The sequence below is a fragment of the Ctenocephalides felis genome, unplaced genomic scaffold, assembly GCF_003426905.1.
Source record: "Ctenocephalides felis isolate EL2017-DRISC unplaced genomic scaffold, ASM342690v1 CF-g0.4_SCAFFOLD_03572, whole genome shotgun sequence".
NCBI classification, from domain to species: Eukaryota; Metazoa; Arthropoda; class Insecta; order Siphonaptera; family Pulicidae; genus Ctenocephalides; species Ctenocephalides felis.
The window spans coordinates 46089978-46103869 of record NW_020539726.1 but is presented as its reverse complement, the minus strand read 5'-3'; the positions used below and the strand labels follow the sequence as shown (position 1 = coordinate 46103869).

Genomic DNA, 13892 nt, shown 5'->3' with positions numbered 1-13892 from the left:
TGTATTTTAAAATTGCATATGAAAATACAAGCTCGCTTGCAATTTATTCAAGTGCATGCATTTGTTATATCTCTTGTATCTTTTAAACCATTCGTTTAGCATGAATGATGTATTCAAGAAATTTGTACAAAATTAAATTATAAACAAAATTGTCTTTTACTATTTTGTCCTACAACAACTCGGTATACTCCAAATTAATTTTACAAATGTCCGTTCGTCAGTCCATCAATTCATCACATCTGTGACCAAAATTACAGATTTTTTTTGACCCATTGCAAGTATAAAAAATTCGATATATAAATCATATTCGATATCATCCCTTATTAATAATAAGTTTTTGGAAAATAGGGGGTGGTGTGTGTAAAATAAGGGTCTTCAGTATTTTATTTAGTAGACCTTAACAAATGTTCTTTTTATTCGCCACCCTTGACAAGGGTTGAAGGGAGAAATGTTATACATTTATATATATATATATATATATATATATATATATATATGTATATGTAAATGATATTATGTAGGATTTTTATGAACCCCGTATGCGGATTATGAAACATATTTTTTTTATTGGAATCAAAAAATCAACCCTTGTTTTGTTGTCAAAGTTGATACTAGAGTTTTTTTATGTGCAAGGATTTACTCCTGAAAGGGAAACCGAAATGGGTTTTGTTATAACACACGATTTTTATATCTTGTCATATTTTGTAAATTATTTATTTTTGTAGTTGTTATTTTCTCGAAGGACATTTATTATGTTTTTTGGGGGAAATTCAACTGATTTTACGGTTTTCTGAGGTTTTTAGTCATTCTGAATTGCTTGAAACCAAATTTGGAAATAAATGGTCAACTGAAATGTGAATTGGATTTTCTGGAGAAATAATACTTTTTTTTTGGAAAAGTTAATAACGTTTAATTGATGATAAAAAGTTGAATTGATGTTATTAATTAATAAGTAATTAATTTTAATTAATTAATAATAATAAGATTAATAATTTTTAATGCTTATTTAATTGATGAATTACTATGTTGAAGATATGTGTAATTTTTCTTTAAGAATTGCTCAAAGTATTTATTTAAAAAAATATAAAGCTTAAGAGAGCTTATAAAAAGTATATAAAAGTATAGAGTAAAAGAGTATAGAAATAGAGTATTATAGAGTATAGAAAGATATTTCTATATTTTATAAAAATGTATTAAAATATATCATTATGAAAAATATACAAAATGTCATGATATGAATATTTCTTTCACCCAATTGCCTACTTGATTCCCCAGTATTGTTAGAAAATAGTAAATTAATTTTAGAAAAAATCATAAATGTGGCATTTTAAGCAATCTCCTGTATTATTTAAAAATATCATTTTTTTGTTATTAATTAATGTTGTGTGTAATTTTGCTGAAATCTATTCTTATCTATCAACATAGTTATATTTTTTGTTTGTGTTGGTGTAAGGGACTTAAGTTGTTTTTTTTATTTATTTTCAGATCTTAATAATAGGAAGTTTAATTAATTGTTTAATTTGAATGTTTTTTTTATTTATTTTCAGATCTTCATAATAAGAAGCAAAATGCAAGGGATTGACTTTCTTCATGTTGAGCCAGACGTTTTTGCAGATAAGGTAGGATTTTATTTTATTATTTAAAAAACTTAAATTTATATAAAATCTTTGTTACTTATTTTGTTATTTTTATTATAAATCTTGCAATCGTTTCGAGTCCGGATTTCGCCAAGAAAAAATTTGAATAAATATGGTTAACGTGAAATAATTATACTGGTAAATTGTAAATTATATATATAGGGTGGTTCTTAATATGGACATTTCGAATTTTCCTTGCTCCAAGGGCTAATATTAACATTAGATAGAGCGCAATTCAATCAAACTTTGTATGGAAATGGCATGGAAAAAGTTTTGAAAATTAAAAAAAATGTTTTAGGTATAACTTAGCGTCAAATGAATGGGTTTTATTCATTCGTTTGCTAAATTACATCTAAAAACATTATTAAAATTTTTGAAATTTTTTCATGCAATTTCCATACAAAACTTTGAATTGTGCTTCATCTAAAAGTTAATATCAAGAGCTAAAACTTTCAGACAATTGTTTTTTATCTATTTGGAACCATTTGAGCCCCTGAGAGCAAGAAATTTTGAAAATATCCATATTAAGGGCCACCCTAATATATATATATATATATAATATATATATATATATATATATATATATATATATATATATTTTAATATTACGAAGAATTCGTGCGTCTTGGCTTTAAAGATGTTCGCTACTCGAAAAGAGATGGCAGATATAATTCTGTTTTGTATTTCTTGAGGTAAAATCTTCAAATTCTCTTATAAAATCATCATTGTTGTGTTTGAAGGCAGGTCCATGATGTATCATTCGGTATTCTTGCAGCACATTTTTGCTACTTTTCTAAGTCTTGTCTAAAGCTCATTTATGCATATAAATTCTCAAACAAATCAGATGGTAGAGTTTTTTCTTTCCAATTCTTATTTACGATCCGTAGAGAGCTCAGCAGTAAAGTAGCTTCTTGCATTAAAGTAGTTTTTTATTATATTAATTACAACTGTCATACATAAACATATAATATGAAGTAAAACCTCGGTAAAACGATTTTTTAGGGACCGTACTAAATTATTATCGCGTCTTATGCGGGAAAGTGAATTGTGGCATAAGGACAATATATTTTTATACGAGACATCGAATTAATTATAATCATCATATTCATTTATGTATATGATGAATTATATTATAATTATATTTTACATGATGTTCTGATGAGTTTTTGGCAAAGGCAGTTCCAGCTATTTTGGTGGTGCGGAGCAAAAAGTGCAAATAATAGCAGCTTCTAAGAGAAATATTTATAAAATCTAAAATGATTCGGATTTTAAAGAGTCAAAAATGTATAAAAATTTTCAAAAAATCTGAAAGCTATTTATGCATGAAATAAGTAATTATAACTATAAATAATTCTAATATTTGAAGTTTGATTTGATCATTTTTTAGTATTATGAGATAAGGTCTCATATGATGTCTTCATCTTAATCGGGTATGAATTTTGTTTTTACTCATTTTGTTTATTTATCTAGTTTATGAAAGCTCCTTTTATCAGTTTTTAATATGATGAATAACAAATACATTGAACGAAACTGAATATTGATATATTTAATATCAAACATATTTAAAAAATATAAGAAAATTCATTATTTTCAATTATAAAACAAGTAAAGAAAATTATTTTCAACATGCATTTTCTTTATAGATAAAAATTAAAATTGTTTTTTAGAAAAAACCTTTCTTTTATTTTTTAGTTATTTATTTTCATCTTTTGCATTGCTGAACTATAATTTAAAGATTTTGTAAAAAATGATTCTGTTATTTGCCCACCTTGAATAAAATTAAACTATCATTATATATAAACACTATTAAAAACAAAGTTTAAAAACCATTATGCTCTTTGTTTCAATTAGCTTACACACACATAAATATAGTTTGGATCAAAAAACATTGAGCTCTTTCCATATTATATCTACATATTTCCATAGACTATTAAAAATTCGTTACTGTAACACACATTTTGTAGTGTTGTATTTTACCAGTAAAACATTAATATGTTATTACAGATATAAGCAAATTATAATTCATGTTTTATAATTTCGTGTGAATGCAAAATTAATAAATGTCGTTGAAAAAGATTATTTTGAAAAACCGTGTATTATCGAAAACGAGTACTGTGCAGAAGGGGTATAGGTGTCTTTTGAAAAAAATTGAAGCTTTCTCAAAAATTGAATTTTCGATACGGGAAGTTCCAGCAATTTGCCTTAAAGCACGATGCCATACATTACTAGTTATTGATCAATGATTATGTTTATCCTTCGAATGTTTAATTACGGTACGAAAAGTTCCTGCAACTTGCCTTAAGGCACAATGCCCATGCACCACCAGTCTAATTTTTATCCTTTCGTCCGACGGCTGAAAGTTCGTTAAATATTTAGTACGTATTTTGTATGTATTTCAGTAGAGTAGAGTGTTGTATGTTTCACATAAAAGGCATATGTTTTTGTTCCCCGTGGCGGTGGTTGGTTAATCATGTTTGCATTGGCCATCGCCGCCGCCAAAGTGGTCACGGGTTTGTGATTTTCAAAATGGTTTTCGGTACATTTTCAACAATATCGGGTAAATGAATAAGAAGTATACGGCATGTGTGTATAAATAAATATTTATTCATTGATGTGTGTGTATCTGTATACAAAAGGGAATTAATCGTGGCGTTGTCGACTGCATACTAATTGCAGCATTATTTTAATTGGTGCACTCGCTTGCAGTTTAGTATTAGTCAGTCACCTTGCGTTTGTTTCAACGACGTTTCAACATACTCGTATGTACAAATGTTTATTTATTTCATTAGTAGAATGAATAATTAGATGAAAATAATTTATATTAATGTTTATTAAATATTATTTGTTATCCCAGTTATGACGAAATTCGGCAAAAATGTCTTAAGTCACTAAGGGGACGTCTATTAACCACGTGATCGAATTTTTAGGGATTTTTGGAGCCTCTTACCCCTTATGCGATATTTAGAATCACCCTCCTCCCAACCAAACATCACGTGTACTTTTAGTTACGTAAAATTTTCAAAACCGTAAAATTATTGTATTTTTTTTTTTTTTGAAAATCTAGATTAAAAATAATACGTGATATAAAATGTATATTATACTAGACACCTTTCTTCCCCACGTAATTTTTTTGTCAACCCCCCTTCCTCCTAAAAGGCTTAGATGATTAATAGATGCCCCCTAAGTGTTGACTATTTCTCTGAAAAGAGTTATTGCATAAAAGTTAATGAGATACTTCGTATAAAACTTAAATAATTAATTTTGAAACCATTCCTTCCAAAATTTTAAAAATATATAGAACGATATTTAGTTTTTTAAGAAGAGGTAAAATGTTCAATTTTTAATTGCTAAAGAAACATCTTTCGTTATTTTTCTGATAAACCCAGTATGATATCAAATAAAATTAAGAAAAAAAATAACAGATGAAAAATGTAAATATTTTTTTCATATAATTTGAGTTCTTTTAAGAGTTTAACAAATTTTTAAGAACATTTTTTTTCATATTGCCTTAGCTAAATGAATAACAATATTACAAATTTATTGATATATTAAAACCAAGCACAACCTACTCAAATAATATATTTTAGTAGCTTCCCGAAGGAGAAGTATGTTTCGTCAGAAAATCTACCATGTTACTTTTATCATTTTTTCGTTTCTATTTCCATTATTAATATATACATAAAATTTTGCTTAAATGTTTTGTTTTACCACGGATGCTGAAAAAAAAAGCAAAATATATTGCATTTGCGTTGCTTAAAGCTTAAAGCATTTGGTGGAGACCATTTGCTTTTAATTAAAAAGAAAGAAATATTTCAAATGTATATAAATTATATGATCGATAGCATTAAATATTGCTTATTTATATAATGTTCATTTGAATTTTCATTTTGATACGAAAATCTTATGATTATACAGATTCATTTATCGGGGCGGCCTGAAATGTTAGTTAACCTAAAACGGCACCTCGTGCCGGGTTGAGAACACGCGGTTGGGACTCGCCGAAGCTAAAAATTGAAATATCAATTTATTGCTATATTTTAGATCATTACATAAAAGTTTTATGCATTATTATTTATATATACTATAATCTAATTGAATAATAAGCAAAATAATTTTTTGTCATGATCGAGGAAATTTCGCACAAGTCTTTCCATCTACTCTGCAACGAATCAATCCCTTACAATACACCTATTTTCGGCGTTAAATTCAGTCTTAACTAACAACCGGATAAATATACTATCAAATACCATTTATTAAATCTTTTATAAAACAACCTCTTGATGATACTTTTACAACAATGTCGTCTCCTCGACTCGATCCAGAATCCATTATTTAAACAGTCTCATAATCAGCGATTAGCATGCACAAGATGTAATTTAAGAGGAAAGAAATCGTTCTTTTAAATTGATCAAAATTGAAAATTCATTGCCGACAAGTGGTAGGTTGATGGTACTGGTAGGTCCTCCTCTCCTCATCCATACACATCGTGAATACTAAACGAGTACGATGAGAAGTATCTCTCGAGATGAATTAGTATGCAAGTTAGGTGTCAAGTTAAGAGGAATTCCCTCACAGCGCAGGGAATATGCGAATTATATTGATATTCGATCCTTATTGCAGGATAACTGCTCGAAATTTGCAATTTGTTGACTTGATGATATGCTGAGACATATCCTGGGATATTTACACGAACATCAGAACAGAATAACAGAATAGATTGACATGATTGTATTTCAAAATAAGTAATAGTGAGGTCATTTTTTATATAAGGTATAAAAGTAGTAGTTCGTGTCATTTTGTTCAAATGCATCAAATGTTAGTCAAGGGCAGTTTCAGTTGGAAATTTTTGTTTAAATTTTTATTGAATTTTCATGTTAACAAGAAAATTTTATAAGCAAAGGGAACAATTTATAACAAATCCGATAGTTCTTAAGGAAACAAAACAATTTTTACAGTTTAAATTTTATATATGTGCAAAAATGTTGTGGCAGGCATAAATTTGGGAAACACTGTTTTAAATTAACGTGATGTATGCAACAATAGTTTTTGTTACTTTTTCAAATAATTTTCAGTAACTAGTATAAAGTTAGAAGTTTAAAGCAAATATAATGTACGTAATAATACCTGTGTATCAAAATAATTCATCAATTATTAATATTAGTTACGATTTATTTTTTATTTCAATTATTCATTTTTTTTAATTAAGAAGTTCTGATATTCTGAAAGTTGCAAATTTGCCAAGTTTTATCAAAATGTATATTATACAATAGCTATTATGGTCCTAACTATTAATTGTTATCGTTTGTTTCATTTTTATTCTACTTATTATCCGTTTTATTTAAATTAAATCAAACGATTTTTTCCAGGAGCTTTGGCGTTTGCAATATTTTTGTTTATTTTTTAAATTTTGATATAAAAAATTTGATATTTTTTATAAAATTAGATGTTCAAGTAAAATTTGAAGTATACTTTAATAACAATAGAAACATAAAGTTTTCAATTATATTTTAAAATATTGCAATTTATGACTTTTGCAACATTTATTCTTTAATTGTTGAGTTCGGTAGCGGCGAGAGTCCCAGGAAATTGTTTTCAACCCGGCACGACGTGCCGTTTTAGGTTAGATCACATTTCCGTCGCCCGGTCGCCCCTGAAGTTCAATTCGTAAAATCTCAATATTTTCGTATCAGTATAATATTCAAATGATTATCTTAGATTTATGTTATTCATTGCTATTGATAATATATGATAATTTTATTATAATATATATCAAATACATGTTTCTATTTAATTTAACGCAAATAATCTCTAGAGACGCATCGCGTTACAATAATTGCGGTTACCTTTCAGAAAATCGTATTTGATGGCAATAAAAATTACACAATAACGGTTATATATAAAAATATAAATTGTCAATTATAAATATTACAAATTATTATTATTATTAACCGAAAATTGAAGTCACCGAAATTTAAATAGTGTCTGTCAATACATGGGTTAGTCTTCAGACAGATGAACAGTTATTGAATTTCATATTTATATATTATTGTTATATATATATTATTTATTATTTTATATTTATTACATTTTTATTCAATTTATTGTTACGTTTTCAATTTTTTAAATTTATTATATACTTCTTTATTTATTAATTTATTTTACAAGCCGTCGGTATAATAATATTATAATAAGGCTTAAGTTAATATTTTATAAGTTTAATACTAATTTATTTAATTATTAGATATTTTATTACTTATTTATTTATTGCTTAATTTATGTACTATAAACTTATTTATATTTAGTTAATTTTAATTATTTTTAAATATAACTAGTTTGTTTGTTGCAAGTATTTTTTCAAAAATTTAATAAGTATTGTAATAAGCTTTACAATACTTTTACAATATAATTATTTTATTTAAGAAATTTTAGGTTATTTTATGATATTTTAACAAATTTAAGTGTCTTATATTATTGTTATTATTATTAATAATAATATTATCATTATCATTTTTCTAACTGAACTTAGGCCTCCATCGGGCAATTTCTTGATATTGTCATATCAATATCATAAATTTTCCAGAAATTAAATTAGAGTAGATATCCTGTGTCTTTATCATTATGAAATATTAAATTTCTAAGAAATTGAAATTGAGATTCCTTTATCTTATGGACCTGCCTTCGTACAAGTCATTATTATTTTCCATCAGACTCTTGTTGGTCGTTCGTCGATTCCGATGCAACTGGTGGTCATCATCATCTTCGTCGCAGCTTCGTGGTTTTTCGCCAATCGTCCTCGTGTTCGTCTATCGTCCCCCACTCTTTGTCTTTTATTAACATCGTTCGGTCGGTCGGTCGGTAGTCGAGTAGCCCGAAGAATATGTTAGAGCGGTCGTTCTCGGTACACACACATCCATACATACATACATATATGTATGCTTGTATATATGCACACATGCATTAGTCTAAAATGCATATATGCATCAGCAGGGCTTGTGTGTGTAAGTGTTCGTGAACAAGAAAATACAGGGTCGAGAAATTACAAATGGGAAAGATTTTTATTGCAAAAAGTAGATATCGTCAGTTTTTATAATTTACAACAGTATGATTACTGACAATTTGTTTACTTAACTATTGGTGTGTGGAATCGTGCTTTAAGGCAAATTGCTGGAACTTCCGTACCAATTTTTTTTATTTTTTAAAAAGATTATTTTTTTTACATTTCACTTTTTGCCCCGTATCTTTGGAACGGCTAGACCTGCTTTTGCGAAAAACTAATCAGCACGTCTCCTTATTAATACGAATCGAATGTTATTTGAATTATTTAAATTGGTATTCTCGAAATCGTCGACGAAAATATGTATCCGCACACGCACACATACATCTAAGGTATGTCACACACATTTCTAAGGTATGTCAAAATGTTTAGAAACCTCTGAAACGTAAAGATATATACAAATTTTTATTCTCGATTTTTTGCGACTACTATAACTTACCTGAAGGGAAGTTAAATGTCACAGATAAATTATATTTTTTGACTTCCTAAAGTAGAAATTAATGTTCTGAAAATGTTTCTGAAAATTAAATGTTTAATTTAATTTTCTAAAAAACTGCTGAAACGATGTAAAATGTATTGATAAGCACTCGCATTGGTTAGTTCTTTAAGCCGATCGGTTGAGCCGATTCTTTTTTTAAATTAGCATTTTTTTGTTCACGTTTTATACAATTTCCCAATCGCATTTTAGACATTCAAGAACTATTTGAAAGATATAGTTTTGGCACAGGTTTTTGCCTCAATTGGTTCAATATTCTATATTTATTTAATGATTGGCCTGAAAGTTATAAATTATTTAGTAAACATATGTTCTTAGGGTTGAGATCAAATGAAAATGATGAAATTATTTTATTTGAAGTATTCCGAACGGATTTAAAGTTTAATGGTGGCAATATTGTTGCATTTTGCAATATTTTTTTTGAAATATATACCATTTGTTTTGAATGTGTTTGAACTGACAAATAAATATTGCTAAATCCTTAGGTCTTTATTGTATTATATTGGGTAACAAGTTGTTTTAGGGGGTTTTGTTATTAGATAATCCCACAGATTATTTAATATACCACAAATTTGCAAAAAATTATCTTAGATACAATGAATTAATATATTCTAGGTAAATGAATCACCAGTTTTGGTTCAATTTTTACTGATTTGCCGTTTTTGTATGTAAAAACGTAAAAACGAGTGGTTTTAGAGATTTTGAAGTTGAGATATTTAAAAAAAAAGATTTTCTTACAAGTTTCCTAGATATTAAGTTTGGTCAAATCGTTTAAAAGTTATCCAAGATATTATGAATGAATGTAGATACTATTGCTGAGATTTCTAATTTGTAGATTGAAGCGAATAGTTTTTTTATAACTGGCAGATTCGTGCTAGACATCCTTGGACAGATTTTGAGAATTTAATGGAATCAGTTGAGAATCGTATAAATTAGTTTTTGGAAAATATTGGCCTGGCCGTTTCTTTGGAATCAATTATTTTTTGAATAAATATTGCTCACGATAGAGTTCATAGTCTTAACCATATCTTTAAATATTATAGTCCTATGCGTGGATATCTCTATATATGTAAATGATTGATCTAATCAATAAGAATTGAAATTTATCAATTGACGATAATAATTTGAAGTTTTGTTTGACCCACTATTCCAATTTGATTTATCTTTAAAAGAGAGTGTTGAAGATTGCTTTCTAGCTCAAATTGTGAAGTTTGCCCCTTTGAGGTGAAATATTTTTGGAAGCTTCGTTTTTATTTAAAGACAAGGCTCTAATATACAATTTATATAGAAACTAGTTGTAAGTGACATCGCGCTTTAATGCAAGTTGCACAAACTTGATTGTCCCATTATTCCAAAACTAAACAAAATTTTATAATGAAAAAACTTGTCACTATGAACTGGCTAAATATTTTTTTCAAACCCGACCCTGTCCCTCTATCCGTTTAGTACTCACACACACACACACACCCTTAGGACCTTCAAGCGGCCCTTCTCTTCTCTTCGGGTTATTTCATCCCCTCCACAAACCAGTTCATTCAGTCGTTCGACGAGTTCCCGAACGAACGAACTTCCTCACGAAGCGCCTTCAGTCAGTTCTCGTCTGTCGCCCGTGAGAGAAACATTGCGCTCGCGGACGGAGAGAAAAAACCGACATTCTAAAATTTAACGATATAATAGTAATTGTGATTGTAATATTTTTATATTAACAGACATCGATATAAGTTGTGAACGATTTTGTGTGGTTTTTTGGTTTATGTTAAGTGTTGAACAGACTTTGTTGTGTCCCATCGTGTTCTTGTGTACCGTTGTTTTTTTGCTCGCAAGTTAAGTGATGTGTTGTTGAAGAACCGAACGTTCACCTCGAGAATTGAGACTTTCTTGTCTCACAAGAGGAAAAGATATAATATATCATCAATTATTGTATTAGTTTCAAAATTTTGTTTAAAATATAAAAAACTGCTTAGGTTTGATTTAGTAAACATTTGAAGTTTTAACGTGAAGTTTGCAACACAAGTGTTTAAATTTTTCGTGTCAAAAATTCAAATTGCATTTTTAATTTGCAAAGAACTTTTTGCTGAATTTTTGGTGTTACGAGTTTCAGAAAGTCATTAAAAACTTAAATTCAACAATTATAATATTATTAAAAGTTTTATCTTAATAAAACTGTTATAATTTTATTTAATTGACTTTGACAGTTGATTAACGAACTTACGTGAAGTTTGCGTCAACTTAAGTGTGAAAGTTAACTAAAATTTTTTGGCGTCAAATTTAAATTTAACAATTGTTTTTAAAAAAAATTACGATTTTGTTAATTACATTTGGACTATCTGTTGAATTCGTAGAAAAAAATTACCATTACTAGTTTAATGCGTTAATTAGATCTAATTGACTTTGACAGTTGATCAACGGACTTGCGTGAAGTTTGCAACTTAAGTGTTAAACGTTTTTTGGCGTCAAATTTAAATTCAAATTTGTTTTGTGAACATTTGTGTGTTACAAAAAGTGTACACTGTGCCTAAAAAGTGTTAAAACACGAAGATTTATTAAAATGAAGATAGTGCATTAAATTTTACTGGATTATCAGTGCATTCAACAAATTCACTCAAATATGTGCATTTGACCTCCAAACAACCCAAAAAATGTCAAATTTCAAAATGTTCACCACGATATTTCTCTTATCCCTTACTTCTGTGTTTTCCTTACCCCAATCCTCAAGATCTTTCACCAATTCCGTCGACCTGGTTCCAAGTGGTTGTGAAATATACAGAGACCAAGATGTTGTCATGTCTGATGACCAGCAACAACAAGCCCCGAATCAATTATTCTGTCAATTACGTACCATTGCAAGTGCCGAAACGCTTTTGAGCAATCTAAGTCAACACCAGATGTCCAAAATCGGCACCATCAGACTCCAATGTTCCGATGTGCTGTTTTTCGAGAGCAGTCTGGAGACCAAAAATGATTTTTTGGGTGCCTTCAAAAAGTTAAAAGACTTGCAAATCGAGTCGTGCAAGATTCGATATGTGCCGTCGATGATTTTTTCGAGTTTGAGGGATTTGAAAAGTTTGTCGCTCAAGACGCATAATATCGATTGGTCTGTGATGACTATGGAGTTTCATGAGAATAGTTTGAAGGGTTTGAATGAACTGCAGAAGCTGAATTTGGCGGAAAATAACATCTGGTCTTTGCCGCAGGATATATTCTGTCCTTTGTACAGTTTGCAAAACCTAAACCTGTCACACAATAAACTACAAGACATTGCACAACTAAGTTTTTCTGACTACGGTCAAGGCCCTCATAATCCTGGAAAAACTTGCAACACCCTTCTGGAAGTCTTGGATTTGAGCCACAATGATTACACCAGAATGCCTGATAATGGTTTGACTAGTTTAAGAAATCTGCACACATTACTTTTGCAAGAAAATCACCTAAATATAATCGAAGATAGATCATTTGTTGGTTTGACTAGTTTGCAAATTTTAAACATGAGTTGTAACCAGCTGGTGGCTTTACCACCAGAGTTGTTCCAGTACTCCAGGGATTTAGGACAAATTTATTTGCAAAACAATTCATTAAAAGCTTTAGCACCAGGTTTGTTTGAAGGTTTGGACCGTTTACAAATTTTAGATTTATCCAAAAATGAGCTATCCAGTGCTTGGGTGAACAAGGACACTTTTTCAGGGCTCATCAGGCTCGTAGTTTTGAATTTATCATCAAATCAGTTGACAAAACTGGATAATTCTGTGTTTAAAGATTTGTACAGTCTACAAATTTTATCTCTGGAACATAATTTAATAGAATTTATACAACCTGAAACTTTTGGACAAATGAAGAATCTGCACGCGTTGACTTTAAGTTTCAATCGCATCAACCAAATCGACGCCAAGTTTTTCAGCGGTTTGTACGTGCTCAACCAATTATTTTTAGATGGTAATTTAATCAAAAGTATTGATGAACAAGCTTTTGAAAATATGACCAACTTGCACGACCTGAGTGTTAACGACAATTTGCTGGAAGAAGTTCCAAGTGGCTTGGGCAAATTACATTACCTGAAATCTTTGGATTTGGGCAAAAACAGCATTAGACATATCGTCAACACGTCGTTTGAAGGTTTGGACCAACTTTTCGGTTTAAGACTTGTTGATAATTTAATCACTAACATCACAAGAGACTCATTTATGTCTTTGCCGAATTTGCAAGTTTTAAATCTGGCTTCCAACAAAATCAGGTATGTTGAACAAGGTGCTTTTGGTTTGAATCCGACTTTAAAGGCTATACGTTTGGATGGTAATTTTTTGGAAGACATCAGTGGCAGTTTTACGAATTTACCAGGTTTAGTTTGGTTGAATGTTTCGGACAATAGATTGAACAATTTTGATTACAGCCATTTGCCCAGTAGTTTGGAGTGGTTGGATATGCACAATAATGAAATTGCTGAACTTGGTAACTATTATGGTTTGAAACAAATGTTGAAAATTAAAATGCTAGATGTTAGTTTCAACAAGTTAACAGAGGTTAAAAAGATTGCAGCCTGATAGCATAGAAACTTTGTTCCTGAACAATAATGGTATCGAATTTGTGGAAGCTGGTACGTTTTTGAACAAAAGTAACCTGGAAAAAGTCGTATTGTACGAGAATAAGCTACGAAAATCGAGCTAGCGTCATTTGGTTTAAACACTGTACCTGACAACAAAGTTTTACCAAG

At 29.2% G+C, this 13892-nt stretch overlaps 1 pseudogene; it reads left to right on the top strand.

Annotated features, from left to right (window-relative positions):
• The first annotated feature begins 11970 nt into the window (after nucleotides 1-11970).
• On the top strand, nucleotides 11971-13890 carry LOC113388605 (annotated as a pseudogene).
• Nucleotides 13891-13892: the final 2 nt, after the last annotated feature.